The sequence below is a fragment of the Squalius cephalus genome (assembly GCF_949319135.1).
Source record: "Squalius cephalus genome assembly, chromosome: 4".
NCBI lineage: Eukaryota > Metazoa > Chordata > Actinopteri > Cypriniformes > Leuciscidae > Squalius > Squalius cephalus.
In genome coordinates this window covers 17,701,924-17,717,582 of record NC_137125.1, presented here as the reverse complement: position 1 = coordinate 17,717,582, position 15,659 = coordinate 17,701,924, and the positions used below count along the sequence as shown (strand labels likewise).

General features: G+C 39.1%; 1 protein-coding gene across 1 annotated transcript in view; it reads left to right on the top strand.

Moving 5' to 3' along the window:
* The window catches only part of LOC307157382 (uncharacterized protein), a 388,998-nt gene that overhangs the window by 39,442 nt on the left and 333,897 nt on the right, over positions 1-15,659 (top strand). The window lies entirely within an intron of this gene.

The following is a 15,659-nucleotide window of genomic DNA, read 5'->3' as shown; positions in this document are numbered from 1 at the left end:
ACATTGACGTCAGGATTGAACATCAGATGCAGTCTCTCCACCCATTTTCCCCGGATGTCTCGTATAGGTGCCAGCTTGTCATTTTGTCTTCTCACATGTCGTGTTGTTTTGTCACCAAATATGACTACTCTTTAGTTTGTGAAACATTTTCAATAGCATGGTGGCCCGAAAAACTGCCCTCTCCATCACAATATCCCACAAGCTCCTTGTTGCCTCATTGTTGGATTTGCAAACGCCAGCAAGAATGAGAAGGCCCAAAAGTGCTTGCATTTCTTCCAGCACAATATCATTCCACTCATTTCCATACACTCTTCGTCCCTCTAAATTGGTCATCTCCAGCAGAATGTTTTGAATGGAATTTGTAAAAAATAATTCAAATGCTGACCTAATGTACTCCACTCGTGCACACGCAAACCTGGTTGATCCAGGGGTTTGCCTGAGGACCTCCTCTGCCCGTGCTCTTCCTTGTGTTTGTGGAGGAGGAGATGAACTCCACATTATTTCTCCATTCCTCGATGTGAAGGTAACAGGGGCTTCCTCATCCAAATCTTCCTCCTCTGACTCCAAATCTGGCTCAAACTCTGTACAATCCTCTTCTTCAGAGGTATCATCCGTCTGAGGCAGCATTTTCTTCTTCATCACTTGACCTAAGCAGGTATTCCAGGGTCTCCTCAGGAGTGTACCTTTGTGCCATTTTGCAGACTGAAATGACAGGGCTCAAAGTGGCAACATCTAAACCCACACATACCCAATCAGGTTTTTGTTTTTGTTTACAGATACTGGGATTGGACTGAAGGTTGCTAGTGCAGAATCTCACCCTTTGATCTGGCCAGCAACCTTTGATCTAACTGTCAGCCTGTCAACTGTGTTACAGTTCATTTGTGTGTGTGTGTCTGTGTGTGTGAGTGGATGTGCCAATATCAATATCACACTCTTGATGTTTTAGAGTGTCACCCCTTTACTCCTGTGTACTTTTTTTAGCATTGTGTGCAATTTGTAGATTGTATGTACAAAAAAATTTGGTGAATTTTTGTGAATTTCCTATTCATTTCCTATGGTCGGTCATTTTTGACTGAAGAGCACCAAAGGTACTATTTTTTTTGTACGACCATTTAGAATGCTTGGATCATGACCTCAATTTTTTTGTGTGTTCACATACCTAATGCCATAAAAGTCACCAAGTTCCATATCGTTCAGATGAAGCTGTGATTTTTAGAAATTCAAAACAGAAATTTTTTTCAGAAAAAAAGAGCACCAGTGTTAACTTAGTTAGCTGACAGGCATTAGCTCGTTCTGTTCGGTAATAATAATGATAAAATTGTCATATTGCAGCCAATTTACAAAATTGTACCCTCGATTTACATTATTTAAACTTTTAGTCAATTGATGTTAAACAAATACAATTTAACCACAAAGAAACAAAATGTGTTTTATAAAGTGCTTACACTTGAAAACAGCCACGTCTCCGTTTTCCACCATTTTCAAATATAACGACGACAACTCCTCTCCCGTGGCATCATGGGATAGTGAAGTGTCCATCGTATGCGCACTTCAGAATCTCGCCGGAAGTAGTTGTCACGGAGTCACCAGATCAGCATGCTCCGCCCACTCCTTCACTCTCCCCGGAGTTCTAATTCACCGCACCTGCACATTATCTACCATGCTCACTATAAAGAGACACTTCCCCTTCAATTCTTTGTCTGGTCTTGTCTATACGTGAACTCTCAGACTCTACTATTTACCTCGAAGATTCCTCTCTGTGCTTCGTCACCGATCATCCGCATCCTGTCATCCGTCATCTGTCTTCCATTCCCGCCGATGTCATTCACGCTGCACGCCAGACACTCCAGCACTCTTCACCCACTACTTCATCCGCTGCCTCTGCTAGTCCCATGGCCCGACCAGCGACATTCACCGGTGAGGCGGAGGACTGCAGCGGATTCCTCCTACAGTGTTCCCTATAATTTGAGATGCAGTCTCAGTTCACCAACGACCGTGCCAGAGTGGCTTTTGTCATCTCATTGTTATCCGGACACGCGTTACAGTGGGCTCAGTCACTGTGGCAATCCAATGCCCTAGTTACCTCCTCACTTTCAGCCTTCCTCAGCCACTTCAAAGAAGTTTTTGGTCAAACTGCATCAGATTTATCAGTTCATGACCAGTTATTTAACCTTCGTCAAGCCAAAAACTCTGTCAGCACTTACACTCTTCAGTTTCGCACTCTTGCGGCCGCTAGTGGCTGGAATGAAACTGCACTTCTCACTTCCGTCAAGAACTCAACACAGATTTCCGTCAGATAATGGTCGTGTATGACGACGCCATGGGAATTGAAAAATTCATTAAAAAAAACATCCGAGTTTCTCAACGTCTTACCGCCTGCTCTCTTCCGAATTCCGCTGCATGACCTCCGCCCTCGGCACCATCAGTCGCCCTTCTAGCACCTAAACCCATGCAGGTGGATTCCTATCACCTAACCCATGCGGAGCATCAACAAAGAATTCTGAACCATCTGTGCTTGTACTGTGGGAGAGAAGGTCACGTCATCACAGCCTGTCCCGTTCGACCACCACGCCCGGCGGTGAGTACTAATCAACTTCCACCTCAAATAAATTATCTGTCCCATACTATGGTGCATGTCCTAACCCCCTATGTTTGTGTCTCAGCGCAAGCCCTCATTGACTCAGGTTCTGTGGGGAACTTCATCTCCACCCAACTTCTCCAAAAACTGAACATTCACAAGAAACTCTGCTCTCAGGATCTGAGAATCTACACCATCCAAGGAAAACCGCTGGGCAGGGGTTGAATTCGGCACTTCTCTCCCTCTCTGACGCTCCGCATCGGGTGCCTGCATGTCAAAGAAATCACATTCATGATGCTGGAAGGATCCACTGCTGATCTTTGCTGAGGGAACTCATGCGACAAGTCCTGTGTTCAGAGTTTGACATGACACAACTCTCTAGATCCTAGTGATGGGAAGTTCGGATCATTTTACTGACTCTCTTCATTCATCAAAATGAACAAATCTTTTTTCGAGTCATTTTATTCATTTAAGGGGCTTTAAATGTTAACTTTTAACAGGCAAATTCCCCGAACACATCCACCTATGCAATCTTGATCATATTCTGAATTAAGAAATCATCATAATGCAGTCAAAAATAATTTACAGGGAACATAAATAATTACTTTACCTTCCGAGTCTTTCGTTCATTTGCAGTTCATCCTGAATCTGCAGCATCAATCTAACAATGCCTGTTGAATCGTGCCCGCATTACTGTCGCATGTATGCGCGACTAGGCCAGCACCTGAAAGTGACTCATAATGTACAAAACAAAGAAGAGAAAAAGTTTTTGTTCTCACTGGAGTCCGGACGGGTTAATGTCCATCAAGGACGCTGTTTGATGCTAGGCTGTAGTAAAGAAACTTCTCGCTTGGACCGGCACATCAAGTCTCACATCGAGCTCTCGGAGACAGCCAGGAGTGATGGTCAGCAAGCGCAGAAAAGTGCTGGAACAACTGAGTGCACTGAGGGCATCTAACCCGGAGGTGCCCATGGTCTCCACACTTGATTTGGAAGCTGAACTACATGCTACGATGCCGTTGGATGAGGAGGCCGAGGAGTGCACCAATGCTGCCTGTAACCGCTGGGTAGCAAAGATGAGGGCACAGATTTCGGATCTCAACCAGCAGGTCGCCACTCTGTCTGATGCCCTCAAAAGTGTTACTCGACGGTACCGGGTGCTGGACAGGAGGCCGACATCCAAGGGTGCGGCCAGACTCCAGCAGGTAACAAAAAAACTGCTCTCCTCTCTTGGGCAAGAGGAAGAGAGTGGGGCCCCTGGCGAGCCCTCTCCTGAGTCTCCCGGCATACCGCCCTCCACCCATGAGGAAACCTCCGACACCCAACCGCCCTCCATCACCCAGCCATCCTCCGTCCCCCGGGCACTCCGGCACAGAGAAACCAACCTCAAGCCAGCATTCAGGGGGGGGAAGTCCACCGCACTACCCGGACCATATGGTGGTCCTGAATGAGTATAACATTTGCATGGTTTTAAACATTTGTTTTGAGAAATGTTTTGTAAAAATAAAATAAAAAATGTGTGAAATGTTTTGTGAAATGCTGTGCCTGTGCTAACAGTTTCTTTGCTTTCCTCTTTCTTCTTTGAGTGCAGATGAGCTCTTTGAGGAATACAGAAGGCATATGGAAGGCCCCGACCCTTCATACAAAATGAAGGAGAATGTCAGCGGAAAGGTGTACAGGATTAAAACATTTCTGGGCTTCATGTCAGAGGGAAAGTCAAATCTTGCCAGTCTGTGCTTTCTGAACGAAACAGCCCAGATACACACGTGCGTTCTGTTCTTCTTGTGTTCTAAAGTTTGTTAACCCCCTGAGGTCGACAAACGCGTCGGCGCGTTTTGCTGCATTTTCTCCACATTGTAGCACTATAAACTTAAATTTCTCCGTCATTTATGGTCATACAGAAAAAAGAAATATAAAAAAAGAATCTGTGATATTTCTACTTTTGTGTGTGTCCACTTACAATCAAATCAAAACATTGTGCTTTTGTAAAATAAAGAAAATAAACAGGGTGTGCGTTCTGCCTCTCCGTCGCGGTGAACTTTTTTTTCTTGAGCACGTCTATAAACTGAAACAAAACTCAGCGAATACTTGTCACACATTTATGAGCCATACACCTTTATAAACATTTAAGTGTGTACTTTTTAATGATCGGATTCAAAACGAAAACAAATATTCTCTGTTTAAGTAATTTGTATAAAACCAACAAGATGTCCAGCTTCTCAAACGCTTCCTAATTATTTTTTAATTTACCACGCCCACTCGCGCAAAAGATATTCACATGCAAATCTCCACATGGAACGCGATCGCCCTCATTACCTCAACAACAAAACACTTCACTTCACTTTTCGTTGAGTTTGAAAGACGTGCCTGAGCTTACATTGGATTTACATCAGAAGAAGAAGAACGATATTTGAAGACAAGAATGATAAGGTAAGAAATTCTTACATATTAGTTTGCTATTGTTGCATAAATTTCACATTGCAGTTGAACTGTTGCTAGATGGTGAATATTATAATATTTAGACCCGTGTTTACTGTTACTGTGTTTGTGGATATCTGCTCAAATGTAGATATGTATATGGTAACCATAATGTTTTATATTTGAGCGCGAATGTATCTTATTTTGGATCGTGATCGCATTTGAATGTATCATCATATTTTGAATCGCGATAGCGTTTGAAAAGCAAACAGCTTCATGTTTTTACTATTATCTCATTTCATATCGTCATAACGAATGGAAACATTTGAAGTAACATGATAATCAATATATTTTTCTCTAGCTTAGTTGTTACTGAAATCTTTTGGAAGATTTATACTGTTATAGGTTATTATTATTTTATCCAGCACTGCGCATAGCTTATGCCTACAAGGCACAACAAACCTGGTGTTCACTGTTCATTATATCTTGTTGGAAACATTTGTGTGTGTGTGTGTGTGTGTGTGTGTGTGTGTGTGTGTGTTCTGTGAATTTTAAAAAGCAATTTTAACCAGAAAAATCTAAAATTTATTCCCAAAATCGTGCAGGCTTTTCTCTTGATATCAGTATGTTCACTTTTTTTTTCAGGGCCCAGATGACACTGATGAGTCCTGCTGACTCCAACATTCACATGAGTCTCTATACATGGTAGAGTGAAAATCAAACACCTTGGAAATTAAAGGTATGTACAATGTTTTTAGGAATGGCACAAAGGTCTCTGTCTTTGGATCATTGTTTTCAATAAGAGCTTTTTGGCACTTGTTGTGTATCTTTGGACGATGCTGTGTTGTAAATAAATCCAAACAATTTAAAAGCCATTATTTTTTAAATCTCCTCATTTACAGTATTGTGCAAGGTTGCTCAGAATGACAGGGCCTGATAGCTCCTAATAGGGCCGTTAGGGGAGTGTCTTTGTCTTTCTCAGGTGAGAAAATCCATACATATTAATGAGCTCTCGCATAAGGCTTATTCACACAAAACACGTTGTAAAATTTTTAAATCAATATATTGTCTTATCTGAATGAGCAGTCAGGGTGATTTTCACATTGTTTTAGATCAAATATTCTAGGCTACGTGATACAATTTTCAAAAGTCTTGTGAAGAAATAATCAGTATGGTTTTCATGGCCTTATTTCAGTGAGAATTTTTTTTTGTATTTTCACAAACCACGCATAAATGTCATTATCTCAAAACTACAAACTTTTACATACATGCTGCTGATATATTATTGTAGCAGAGTTTGTGCTGAATACAGTGTAATTAGACTTTAGCCATGAAAATGTCACAAGAAACAGAAATAACCAGAAATGTCAGAGCATGTCAGAACACCTCCAGGGCCCAGAAAACAGCTCAGACCTCAGAGGGTTAAACCAGTAAAATGGAGCTGTCCGTGGTCCTGTAGTTTTAAGGCTAATGATGCATACTTAACAGCTGTAATGTTCATCAATATATGCTAGGCTATGTTTCCTGCACATGGCACATTGTTAGTTTTACCTAAGAAAAACACTGTAATTATAAATTATGTCCTATTAATGCATTGAACACAGACAGCCTACAGAGGTCCTATCAAATAAGTTACAGGTGGGATCTGTTTTATATTTTGATGCCAGGATTGATAAAAATGCATCAAACTCATGAAAATATAAAACAGATCCCACCTGTAACTTATTTGACGGGACCTCTGTAGGCTGTCTGTCGAGGGCTTGGAACCAGAGGGGCATAAGTGGCATTTTGGGCGAAAATGAGTTCTGTATATCAAATTAAAGGTCTTGATGAGCTCTTTCTAATTGTGCCAAAAAGACGCATCAGAAATCAACCTGTATTGAATAAAGCAACAAAACAACAAAGACCTAACACAAAAGTTTGAGCATTGTTTGGAGCCAGAGGGGCGTATGTCCACTTACGCCCTTCTGGCTCTAAAAAATACATGTATGGCCTACACATTGTTTGGAGCCAGAAGGGTGCAAGTCCACTTACGCCCTTCTAGCTCTGAACAATACAAGAGCCTACAGTATTTTTCAGAGCCAGAAGGGAGTAAGTGGGTGGTGCCCCTAAACAGCACTAGCTAAAATGGCTGACACGCATGTTGCACACATGGAACTGTCTGAGGCAGAACAAATTTTGATGAATATAATGAAGCAAATGGATGAATCTTGTGAAGAAGTGAAAGATGAAGAGATGTTTTTGTATGCTGCTCCTCACTTGAGTGTTGGAGGTAAGACACATGCATTGATAGTCTAGCCTTTTTAGCCTAGTCTAGCATGCTAATACCTCTGTCTTGGTCTAATCTGGCTAACTGTGATTTAAAGTAGCCTAATATTCTGGCATAGACTATTCGATAACACTTTATAATAACTGCATGCTATTAATCATTAGTTAAGCATTAGAAAACAGTTAATTCATCCTTTATAAAACATTAATATACATTAATAAGCAGTTTATACAGCTATAAATGCTTTATACTTGATTTACAAGCAAATCTATAATGTGTTAATAAATGTATTTTCATACTTTATTAATGATCAATTTATCATTTCTAAATGAAGTATTGCATTATTATACCAATTATTTATGAGTTATTTAGGAGTCACTTAGAAATTGTAAGTAAATGATTAATAAACTATTTAAATGTACATTCATACATCTGATTATTCAGACATATAGTAATAGTTACTTGGTGTGTTAATAAATGATTTATTAACATGTATTTCTACTGTAATTAAGGGTTAATTCAGGTAGTTATAAAACATTTAGTAGTGGTCAGTGAACTATTTTTGTGAGCTCATCTAAAGTGAGGACTAGTTATGCCTTATAAAGCATTTACAAAGGAGATTTAAAGGGTGTTAATATTTCTATGTTCTGTATCACTGTGTTGTGTTTGTTTCCTTTTTTCTGTTTAGATGATAACTGAGCAAAAAAAAAAAAAATAGTTAAAGGTGCATTAAGCAACTTTTCATGTTAAAAATACCCGTTTTCTAACCCATACATGCTTAAACAATTGCCTGATGGGCTGAATGAGCCCTTCTCTGATCACTGAGATTGTCTCTATAATCCTGTACAGTAAAATAAATAAGAGGAATTCGGGCCGGAATTTTAGACTGGGCGTGACGTCATGCGCGTTCACGGCACGCTCACATAGCTATGTCTGGCAGGTTTGTGTATTCGCCGGCATTCTCCGTAGAAGATGGATTGTAAGAGACCTGCTTGTAGTTCATTTCAAACACCAACGCAAACTCCACGTAAGATAAAAAAATAAAACTTTTGTCTAGTGAGCGTGCACATCTCTGGCTGCAGTTTCGCTTGCCGCCAGAGGTGGCATAGTTCTGCAAAAACTCAGAATCTTGCTTAATGCACCTTTAACTGACCACTACTAAATGCTTTATAACTACCTGCATCTACTTACAATTTCTAAGTGATCTTATGAATCACTGGCAACTCCTAAATAACTAGTTTGTAAATAATGCTATACTTCATTTAGAAATGATAAATTGATCATTAATAAAGTATGACAATACAATTATTAAACACATTATAGATATGCTTTTAAATCAAGAATAAAGCATATATAGCTGCATTTATAAACTGCTTATTAATGTCTATTAATGCTTTATAAATTATGAATTAACTGTTTACTAATGATTAACTAATGATTAATAGTGTGCAGTTATTATAAAGTGTTACCGAATATTCTTTTGAACATTCGCAATCAACTTAACTCTAACCTTGAACTACTAGATTCAGGGAATTCATGTAGGATATTAATACATACTGTATGTAAATCATAAAGGGACAGAGCCGCATGAGGTGAAGGGGAGAGATCGGCTTAAGGGAAACATGGAGACAGCACATGATGGAGAAAGTGAGTTCTGACTTGCACTTTTTGAACATTAAGCATAACCTAATTTAACCCTTAATCATTCAGTTCATGTAGGATAATGGTATGTTATCATCAAGAATCTGTTGCAGGTCCAGGCTCAGTAGGCCCACCTAACAGATTACTGCAACTTGTAAAACAGGATAAAATGATAGAAACGGGAGAGTCGCGTCTGCTCTTTCACTGCTCCTCTGCAGATATCTTTATTTTAATGCACAACAAGTCAATTTTAGCACAACAGTTGCTTTTAACGCATTAATTCACATTAATTTGTCTGTCTCATCACATCACTTTGTCACCAACATCAAAATAAATCACCTTTTGTCACTCTTTTCACTCAGCTCATTTCTTCACTTTACCTTCTTTAGTTAACATTCAACTTTTATGTATATATATATATATATATATATCATATTTTATAAACAGTACTACCAATATAGGATACTGGTAAATATTAATTGTTTAGGGACACAACCACATGAGATGAGGGAGAGAGATGAGGAGATTGGAGAGAGAGACACATGGAAACAGCACAAAATGGAGGGAGAGAGATAGACAGGGCGAGAGATCATGCAATTGATGAGGGACACACAGAGACAGAAGAAGCTATAGGGAGTGAGACAGTTATTGAGCTTGAAGTTGTTCAGGAAGGAGAGGCAGACAATGGACAGGAGGAGGATGCCAACACACAAAGAGGGAGAAAAAGACAGAGAAATGTTGACAACTGTAAAAGAACAAACGCAAGAGGTTAAGAAATTCTGGCCAAAGCTACATGAATTCACATGGCATTCAGGTCCCAAGAAGGAGGATGAGGGAGAAGAACTGTGCCTCCTGTTGCTACAAATGCAATGAAAACTTCCCTGAGGAAGTGAGGGACAAAGTATTTGAATATTATTGGGAGATGGGAGATGCAGCGAGGCAGAAAGACTTCATTGTCAATCATGTTGTCAAAAGAGAGAAAAGAAACAGGGAAACAATCTCAAGAGGAAATTATACATTTGAGTATTATTTAATCTCAGAGGGAAGACAGAGTAGGGTATGCAAGGACTTTTTTTTTGAAGACCCTTGATGTGTCAGAGAAATTTGCACGGTCTGCAGGCGGCCATACCTCTAGTAAATTGGAAATTACCCCTCCAAGCAAGAAAGGGCGGCATGCACCTCAAAACAAAGTCCCTGAGAGTAGCAAAGATAAAATACGAGAGCATATCAATTCTTTCCCAAAACTTGAATCCCACTACTCCAGGGGATTCACTTTTGACTTGGAACAAGTGTTGACCACTCCCTGGAGCAACATAAGTAGCCTGTTCTACTCACGCAAGCTAAGTGCATACAACCTCACTGTGTATGAATTAGACAGTAAAGAGGTCAAGTGTTACATGTGGCATGAGGGGGAAGGCGGCCGTGGATCTTCAGAAATTAGCACGTGTTTACAAGTACCTTAAAGAACTTAGTCCACATTTAAAACATGCAGTTCTTTATTCAGATACTTGTGGTGGACAGAACAGGAATGCTGCCTTTAGCACGATGTGCCTGCGTGCTGTCAGCTTGCTGCCCCTCTCCACTATTGACCATAAATACATGGAGTCTGGTCACAGCCAGATGGAGTGTGCTAGTGTGCATGCTGCAGTGGAAACTGCAAGAAAAGTTTCTATTTACTCCCCTGATGGCTACTACACACTTGTGAGAATGGCAAGATGGAACGACCCATACAGTGTACATGAACTTGAACACAAGGACATTCTGGACTTCAAGTCCCTCTCCAACCACATACTCAAAAACAGAACAAAAGATGAGGAGGGACAATCAGTTCATTGGCAGAAGATTAAATGGTTCTGCTACACGAAAGATGAATCAAACACAATCTTCTTCAAGTATGATTTCACCGCCCCAACCTTCCGAAAACTGACGGTGGCACAACAGGCAACAAGAGGCACCAGAACCACACACCCCAGCTCATTGTATGAAAGTCCTCCAGGGATCAGTGCCTTAAAGAATAAAGACCTACTCACCCTGTGCACCAATGGGAGTATTCCTCACTGTTATGCAGAGTTCTATAACACTCTGACAGTGGGCAGTGAGTGGACTTTTTAGTTCAACTAAAGTGAACTAAAAAGTAAAATGTGTAATAAACAAGAGAAATTAAACTGTTTGAAATTAAATGTTAAACTGTTTGACATGAATGTGATCTCATAAATGAGAATTGAAATTAAACCTTGTTTAAATGTCACACGTAAATATCATAAGAAATATCACAAGTGAAGACTGTAGTTAGAAGTCCGAGACTAGGGTCAAAAAGTCAGAGACAACTAGTTAAATTTGAGAATGTTTATAGTTTTTAAATACTAGTGCTGTCAAATCGATTAATTACACACACACACACACACACACACACATATATATATATATATATATATATATATATATATATATATATATATGGGTGTTTCTGCAACTACGGGCACTTTTAAGTCCCAGGAGTGAAATTTTAGATTTATGTTAAAATTTGTCATTTGATGTTTCATAAATATAAACGTAGTGTCAATACACACCTTGACATAAAAAATAATGAATAAATAATATGATTTAATGTAAAATTATGAAGCATTTATAGGTCCAAACACCATTTTTGCTCATGTCCCACACCCGTGGTTTCAATGTTGAGATACTTAAAATTAGCTCATTCTTTTACAATATGAAATTACTTCAAATGGAATTGTTTAATATACAGATTAATTTACAGCATCTTAAAATTCTTTGTATTATTTACTGACCATTTTTATGATTTTTTTAACTAAATGTGCCTGTCCCACACTTTTGAGTCCTTAACGCAACAATGAAAAAAAGCTTTTATTTTGAAATTTTATCGAACACAAACAAGTCTAGTTTCTATGGAAACAGAAATTATCACTTGAGCACATTGCTGACAGACTGGGCCACCACACTACCTCACTCACAAAATACCAAAAAAATAAGGTAAACATCATCTTTTCTGCTCTAGTATTTATTGTGCGTCCTTACCATTCAGCTTAATAATTGTGTATTTTGAACTACATTTTAAAAATAAATGTATATTACTGTTGAATTCATGTATATTAAGATGCTAAGAGTCAAAACTAATGTGGTAGGCCTTGCTAGCTGCCAATTAGCTAAAATATTAGCAAAAATGTCATTCCCGCAACATGTCTTTACCGCAGCAAATTTAGGTGTTGCGGTAAAGACCTTGTGTTGCGGTAGAGACAAATTCAAGGCTTACTGTATATTAAATTACAAACATTCAGTATGTTATTAGTTCTGAAGTATATATTAGTATGTATATATTATATAAACATGCCATTTTTTAACCCTAGATGACACCAAATTTATCAACAATACGATCAAAAAAATGCAGAGAGGAAATGAAAAAAGACCCAGAGAGATATGCAGACTATCTGCAGAAGGAAAAAGAGCGCTACAAAAAGAGAAAGGAAAGTGGGCAGATAAAAACTGTCTCCCAGCTAACAAAAAGAGAGAAAAACCTGAAAAGAAGGCAGTGGAGGATAAATTAAAAAAAACAGAGGGCAAAACAAAAAGTACTGAATGCCTCAAATAAGTTTGTATCAACAAACACACCACCAATATCCCCATCTGATGAAGACGTACTTGCTGCTCCACTCGAACCTTCACCTAATGTGGAAGCTGCTTTTAAGAGGGGGCGTAAAAAAGTAAAAAAGAGTCAATCAAAGATGTACTGCGAACTCAGAGATGCAAAGTACAAGCTAAAGAAGGCAGTGGCCTCAGTGGAAAAATACAGGAAGCGTTGTTTCAGGCTTTCAAAAAAACTGTCCCCAACAGATTCACCTCAAACCAAAGTTCGCCACCAGATTTGCACATCCCAACACCAAATTAAACGGGTCTTACTGTTTCATAATGTCATTATGTCAGAGCTAAAAAAGGGTAACAAGTCACTGACCAACCCCAAGGAGAAGCAGATCCTTTCAAAAGTGATTGCAGGAAAGATCATTAAGAAATATCGGCTCGGGAAATATGCACACCAAGAGTTTGGGTTTTCACAAAAGATGATGAGAGCCAATCAAAAGAGGCCAAGCTCTCTGGAATATCACAGGAAACAACAATCAAATGTGATCACCAATGCAGATGAAATAACATTGGCACATTTTCTTGAAAGGGATGACAACAGCAGGGCCACCACAGGAAAAAGGGATACAATAACTAGGAAGCAACTGAAAATCCAGAAGCGCCTACTCTCTGATTCACTTAAGAATCTACACCTAAAGTTCAAAGCAGAGAACCCAAACATCAAAATCTCCTACACTGAATTTTGCAAGAGAAAACCATTTTGGGTTGTACATCCATCATTCAAAGACAGGGAAACATGTCTCTGTAAACTGTGTGAAAATGCACAGTTCATGGCGGACAGGCTTTTCCAGCAAAGTGTATTGCTGACTAGCAAGGTTAAAGACTTGATGCTGTCCATATGTTGTACTCCATCAAAAGAGTGCATGTACAGGGAATGCTCAATTTGCAAGAATAAAGCAGTGCAAAATCTGCCATTTGAAGAAGAGAGTCAGACGTGGTGGTATCAGTGGCAAAACAAAGTGGAGGAGAGAGAGAAAAAAACAAAAGATGGCAGGACAGAGAAATTCACTGTCCATTTAACAACAAAGGACAAGGTTTATGGAACCATTAAAAGCCTCAATGATGACTTCTCCGACATGCTGCAGGCAAAAATAGGACGGCACATATACAACATCAAGCACCAGTATGCTACCTTGAGAGAGCTGAAGGAGAATCTGACCGAACATGAGATGGTACTGCATGTTGATTTTGCAGAAAACTACCTCTGTAAATATGCAAGTGAAATACAGGCTGTACACTTTGGGGATTCTCATCAACAGGTGAGCCTACACACAGTTGTGGCCTACACCAAAGGAGCACAGTCTTCATATTGCACTCTGTCATCCTCTTTCCGCCATGACCCTTCTGCCATATGGGCACATCTCAGACCTGTTCTGCACCATCTGCAGGAGAAATACCCATGCATAAAAGTACTTCACTTGGTCAGTGATGGACCAACCACACAGTATCGGTCCAAGAATAACTTCTTCTTTCTGTCAACAGAGCCCTTCAAGATGGGATTCAAACGAGTAACATGGAATTTCCTTGAAGCAGGCCATGGCAAGGGACCTGCAGATGGTGTGGGTGCAGCAGTAAAGAGGACGGCAGATGCCCTAATGGCAAAGGGGGTGGACATACAGAATGGGGCCAAATTGTATGAGAAGCTTTCTGAGGTCAAGTCATCTGTGACACTCTTCAATGTCGAAGATGAGGAAATATCAGAGGTGGAAAGATCCCTGCTGATGATCTGCAGACAGTTAAAGGCACCATGAAGATCCATCAGGTATGTAATAATGCTGCATCATTAAATGTAATGAATATTTTGAATAACTATTAATTTTATAGATGGATGTCAACAAATACTTTCAGTAGACATTATAATTATTGACTCTGTCCTGTGGCTAAGATGTTTGAGAATTGTGCAGAATATTCTACCAAGTAGCCAAAATATTATATTTTTCAGATCCACACATCAGTCTCTGGGCAAATCATGTGGAGAGTGCTGAGCTGCTTCTGCAGAAACCCAGATCCATGCACCTGCTTCAGCCCACAGTGCGTCACCTTTGCTTGTGCATCTGAGCCTTCCACAGGAGTCCTCCATCAGCATTATCTGTCATCCCAGGAAGTCAATGCGATTAAAACCATTTCTGATGTCAGTGATTGGTAAATTGTGTGTCGTTGTGTATGACAATGACCCATATCCAGGCATCATCCAAGATGTTGATACTCAAAGTTGTGCTTTGGTCAAAACAATGCACAGGGTTGGGGCCAATAGGTTTTTTTGGCCAATGAAGGATGATGTGATCTGGTACACTAATGAGAATGTCGTTGGGCTTGTGCCAGAACCACAACCAGTGACATCAAGACACATGAATCTTACCGACTCAGTTTGGAAGGAACTCTGTTCTCGTTTTAATTAGTTACCTGTACATGTACCAAAAGCCTAAATGTTGCAATGAGATTACTTCTCAGTCTGAAATGAGAAATAATTGGGTATGGTACAAAAATGTAATGTTATGGTGAGATGCTGTTAGTGTTATGGGTTTGTGTTAGTTTAGTATATTATTAATGTTAGTCCAACATCAACTTTAGGAGACAATATTTTTGAAGCAGTTAAAAGAGTTAAGAGTTAATTAAAATAGTTATTTACTGCAAAACTGCTACTATCTTTTACACATGCAATACCTTTTGTTTTCTGGTTCTTTTACTGTTGTTCTCTACAGTAGCCTGTTTTTGATTTTGTGGCATTAAACATTGTGTCCTTACCAACACAAGATGTCATTACCGCAGCACTGGTCTATTTTCATTTTATTTCACATTTTCATTTTCAAAAAAATATTTTTACACTTAAGTTAAGATGATTAACACATTGAAATTGCAACATCTGTCATAAAAAGTTAATTATATTATATTTTGTGTGTATGGAAACAATTGACATCTAAGGTTACAGTACATTTTTTACATGGCATAGAAAAAAACATGAAATTCCCTATTTTGTATTTTTTTTTTATCAGTATTTACAAAACTGCATCAAATTAAAAAAAGCTATTTAAATATATAAAAAATGTTATAGAAATTACTAAAGAAAAATGTATAAAATGAATGTTATTGTAACGT